Here is a 6,306-nt window from a genome sequence, read left to right as displayed (position 1 = left end):
ATTGCTTTCATTAGAGCCAATATGTCCTTAGTAGCTTTCATTAGGGTCTCATCATGTTTTTTTCCACTTATTCATCCTTTATAGGTGTAAAATAATTATTACCTTAACTATACATAAGAATTACTAGCTTCTTACACTATAACCTGATACAGTCTAATTTACACAATTTCAAGCATAATATGGCTATGGATTCATTTGAACCATAACACCGATTGTCACATAATCATTAAATAATAACATACCAAATAATCATCGTAATTGTACCATTCTACAACACCCTAACTAATGCATGAAACTAACTCACCATAACATATTATCCATCAAAAGATAAAGATAAATTATTCATAATATATGATAACCATCCTAAATACATAGTTTAAACATTCTAATAAACCAAATAATCAAGATCAAGTTCAGCCAATCGAAATCATTGAAGAGAAATTCATGAATTGAAAGCTAGTCACCATACTTACCTTTCATTCAAAGAATAAACAAGTCTTCATGTCGTAAGGTAATTTCCCAATGAATCCTAGGCTCTAAGATCTTCTTGGCTCTCAAACCGTCTCAACTTTCTCTTTTTCTCTATGAATGTGGTAGCTAAAGAATGAGCCAAAACATATTTGAAGTTTTTTTATTTTAACTATAACATATAATTCATAGCCATTTAGATCATATACATGAAGGAATCATGCACAGGGGGAAGGCATTGGGGAGTTGGCAACTAAACACCCATTTGTGGGAACAGTGAACAAAGGGTAAGACGTTGGGGAGCTGGGGTTTAGACACCCATGCAAAGTAACCACAAACAAGGAGGGAGGTGTTAGGGAGCTGGGGGTTGCACACCCATGAAAAGGACACTGGAATAAGAGGGGAGGTTGTGGGGCGTTAGGGGCTTAGAACCCCTGTAGGGGAGGATCGACACAACTCCAAGTATGGTGAATTAAAATTGGCAAAATATGCCAAGTCAACATCCTTATTGTCATCAGATACAGTTACCTCCCAATCTGATGAAGTAGCTAGTGTTTTTTCTCTTATGAAATCTAATGCCTATAGTACCACTTTGTCTCTCACTTAATTTGTGGTGGACATAATACGAGTGTAACAACCTTTTAAAAAGGAATAAAAATTTATTAAAATTAACCAAATGTAATATCAACTGATCAACTAAAAAAGTATGAATGATCTTCCAACTTACCAGAAAAGCATCCAATATTAAAGGTATATTATCCTACATCAATAGAATAACAGTCTTCCACTTAAGCATATGGGAAACCCTATCGTCTACTTAGAAATAGATAAAAGCCCCTAGGTTTCCCAATGTTTCATAAATTTGATACTACATAATAGACTAAAATATTGGTTAGTATTTACAATCGTATGTGCTAATCTAACTTGATGGATTATGTCATGGTTACCTAGAATGCATTTCGGAACCCTATCAATAACTAATTAAGTAAATGGGGCAGTCTTGTGTAAAGCGAGTAGTTCTATGAACATTTCTTTTACCTTGCATGTATGCCCTACTTCATAGAGTATATTGTCTTAGTTCAAACCACTTAATCTTAACAGTAATGGTTGAATGCATTAAAGTCATTGACTAAATGTAATATACGATCTCAAATAACGTTCCTATTGTCTTACCCTAATAATTTGACATGTAATAAATATAATACCACAAAATTTACAACATCCTCGTCACTACTCCCCATATTTGTGACTCAACTACCCTCTAGATGTCCAAATAAGTTATTAACCAAACACCTTGACCCTGGAAGTATTACTACTTCAATTAAAGACTTTTTAAACAATCAATGTTGGTTGACACATTTGTATCATGCTAAAGATAAGGCTTAGGACCATAGCAAACTCCACAAAGCTAAAATGGACATCAATGCCATTTATTCTAAACCAAAGTTCTCTCTCTATGTCTTCATGGTTAATTAAATAAATTAGCACCAGGTGTATAAGTATGACACTAAACTAAGTGGTCTCCAATATTCGAAAGTGCCCAAAACATGTTGTCTAGAACATCTCTTTAGGTCATCATTAATTTATCGTTTATAACACTCACTATAACCTTCTTCCTATAGAGCATCACTTAGACCTAAAATGCATGGGCCTCATGAAATATGTACGTGCCTTCTTGATGGTTAATCCCAAATCTTTGAAAAAATGACAAAGTTATCTCTTACTCAATATAATATAATAACATAAATTTCAACTAAGCATCTCTGAAAAAATGACAAAGAACTATGAACAATAACGAGTAACGAGGCTCACCTATCTGTTACATCTCACTTAGGCAAAGGTTTTTTTGCCAAGGGAGACTATTTTTCGCCTACTAGTTCATCCACACATCTCATACGGCCAACTCAAATCAAGCAACTTTAATATATCACAACCAACAAATAAAGCCAATACTCATAAATATTCGTCTTTCTAACATAAAACAATCATTTCTAACTCAAAAAAAAAATCATATTTTTCCTAAACCCTAACCTAAATCTAACAACCAAGTCGTTGATAATAATGGCATTTTATGGCGACACACAAAAGTGAACACTCGTAAATCATGAATTAGACAAACAACCAAACATTATTAGTCAATAATAAACAATTTTTAAAACTAAACAAAAAAACTAAACCAAATGTAGCCATCATCAAAATCCATTACTCTTACATAAAAAAAAGTAAAGAAGCACTTGCCTTATCTGTCATTATAAAGTCAACAACTTTTGAAACGTCAAAGAAGTGTTTGGGTGAGCGATTTTTGGAGAAGTGTTTTACTTCCTCACCTAGTCGTTTGTTTTATTTGATAAAGAGTGCTTAAAGTCAAGGTTAATTTTGGAACTTTGTTTAGATTGTGGTATAAATGTTTAATGAGTAAAAATGTGAGTATATTTGTATAGGCGGCAAAAAAAGTGGTAAAAATTTTAATTTTCCAATTTTTTCCATATTATTTCATCAACTTTTTGGTAAGTTAGGTCAAAACTATTTACCACCTATAGTTTGATGAAATGATAAATTTTTATCACTTTTAAAAACTTAAATATCCACTTATCATACACTTTTATTAGTGAATTTTGTTTATTTTCTTGGAAATGAGTGTTTTGTCCTTTTTGAAATTATGAACCACTATTAACATTTAATATAAATATCAAATTATCAGTATATCCTTACTAGTATAAAAAATTATTACTTACACCTATAAAAATAACAAAATGCAAACTGATATTAAAATATTATGTTTTGTTTAGTTTTTTAGGAGTGTAATTGTTATTTGTGAAATTATTAAGGGCATGATGAAATTTTAAAATTTTCAAAAACACCCTAAACTTTTTTTAACTTTCAAAAAATCTCTTGTAAATATTTATTAACACCTCTAATATTTTTAAAAATTAAGTACACCCTTAGACATATGTCATTTTGAAAAGAAAAAAATAGAACAGAATAGTCAATGCAAAATGACCTTCTTGTCTAGTGGCAGGGAGGATTTGCAACTCCGTCATTATTTTTCAATCAACTAGTGAAAACTTTTGACAATCATCATCTTTAGCAACAAAAATAATAAAATCACAAGGATTTAACAATTCACTTAAATATAATAAAATTAAAAGTGTTTACAGCAACCACAATCCACAAAAATATTCCACCAAAATTTACACTCTAGCACAAGTGAAAACACATAAATTTTTTATAGAAAGATGAATTAAAATTATCAGGGAAGCAATTGAACTTCAGACTATATATGATACATGTATGTAAGTGATTGATTCTTCACAAAAAAAAAAAAAAAATCTAAAATATATGTATCAATTTTAAAGGAATAGATTACAACAAATGATTCAAATTGTATGTGTTACAAAAAATCTTATGAGTGATTGACAACCCTATTATGACATATTATCTATCACTTATGTTGCACGCACACCACCTGACATATTATCTATCACTTATGTTGCACGCACACCACCTGACATATTATCTATCTTTAACAAATTTATCCAGTAAAGTTTTATAACTGAACATGTTTTTTATCCGAACAAAACTATATCTTCCATGACATAAAGTTCCCATGATTGGCTATCTATATGGGATGGGGTAATCAATCAAATCCTAAAAATAGTCATTTGTGCAACGGGTGGATAAACTTATGTGCATTTACAACATTTTGACTCTTAATTATTTTCAACTTTGTTCATTTAGGCAAATAAAAAATAATTATTGTATTTGATTAAAAATAATAAAAAATACTAATATATTATTTTACTTAAATATCATTAGGTTTAGTTATTCTAAAATAATTTTTATGTTATTTGTTATATTAATTTTTTCTAAAAAAATTAATAAATAAGGTTATAGTTATAATAAAATCAAGATTACCTTAGTAATATTTTAATACATAAGATGAAAGAGATTATCATATTACCTGTTATATTACTTGTCATATCATCATTAATAATAAAAAATTATTAGAATCTTTAATTATTTATCAACCAAAGAAAGTAATATAAATAATAAAAGATAAATTACTAGAGTAATTTTTCTACCTCTTGAACTAAACGCGCCTTTATAGGTGAAGAGCCCATCATGGCCATAACAACCAATAAAGCAAAATTTTGTGTAGATAACTTACAAATTAAAAAAATTCAATCGAGTATTTACTTTCATACAAGTCAAGATCAACCACTGTCACCTTGCTTCAATCAAATTTTTTAGATAAATATGATGCTTATATATTTTTTGGTATACATATTATATATTATCATATAATTAAATAATTTTAAATTAATGATAAAATAATATATATACATATAATAATATATCATATATAACTATTTGTGTATTAATAAATCTCAAAATATACTTTTGTTGAATTTTTTAATCCAAATTTTGAAACAAATAACAGAATTCATTTAATCTAAACAACAATTAAGTAAAATTATCCACAACTTCCTAGTGATTTGGTGAAAGAAATAAATTAAAATAATATTAAGGAAAATAATTTTGTCCTCGAATTTCTATGTAATAGATGAAAAATAAGCTTCCTACGGTATAAAATCCCAAAACTTGAGGGTAGGTTTGGTCTGTCTATCTTTTAATTTTTTTTTTTTTGATATTGAATTTTTTACTACATTTTGGGCCTACTTATACATTTATATCATACTTTTGAAACTTTAAATATTTTTACCACTCTACATGTTAAAATACCTAAATTGTCTTTATCTTTAACCTTGAAAAGCCAAACAAAGACAACACTATTATTTTTTTCTTTGTATGCACTGCAGAGAGAGAACATGTGTAGATATTTAGTATCAATATTTGAAATAAGATTTTATATATATGTTAGATAAAATCAATTGAATTTAAAATTTTTGAGTTTAAATTTTTAGATTAAAATCTACAAAAATTTTAAACTTACTTGATTTTATCTCTCTAAATTTTGGTTGGTGTTACTCTAATATTGAAGCAACACTTGGAAAGATAATCCAATAAGCCACCCATAAAGAGCATGCAGTAATGGCCTTGGTGTTGAATATGCAAAGAATTCAATGTACTACAAAGAATATTTATGCAAAGAATTCAGGCCTTTGGGGAGAATAGCACAAAGAATACTTTTCCCTCATATATATGTACATATATATATATACATATATATGTACATATATATATATATATATATATATATATATATATATATATATATATATATATATATATATATATATATATATATATAATATGCCAAGAAGCAAAGCAAATATTGCAAAGAAGCATAAAATATTGTAAGGAATACTTTCAAATAACGCTTGTTTGTTTCTTTTACCTGAATGTACAAACTTTTGCAATTATTTTCTGTAATAGTTCTCGCTTGCTTTTTGGAAGATCATATTATATATAGCATATAAGAGTTAACATATATAGCATAGATTTTCGGATTGCTTTCCTATGCACGAAGAAAATTCAGTGAGCAATCAGCCAATGACAAAATTTGTTGGATTGACAACGACAATGTAATGGCAGGACGACAAGTGAGATTTCCTAATAAAATAGAAGCATAATTGTATTGTATCAAATTTAATTCAATCTAAATTCAATTAACTAATTCAATGTAAATTAAAAATATCAATTAAATTTAATTCGATCTAGATTCAATTAAGTAATTCAATATAAATAACCAATTAAGTAAATATAAATGTCAATTTGATCTGAAAATATTTATTGTTAATTAGCTAATTGTTGCAATGGGGAACAGGTTGGCAATACCAACGATTGGCAGGAACGCCAACCATTGGCATTTTTGCC

This window comes from Mangifera indica, chromosome 12, assembly GCF_011075055.1.
Source record: "Mangifera indica cultivar Alphonso chromosome 12, CATAS_Mindica_2.1, whole genome shotgun sequence".
Taxonomy (NCBI): domain Eukaryota; kingdom Viridiplantae; phylum Streptophyta; class Magnoliopsida; order Sapindales; family Anacardiaceae; genus Mangifera; species Mangifera indica.
The sequence above is the reverse complement of the archived record's forward strand: the minus strand, read 5'-3'. Positions refer to the sequence as shown.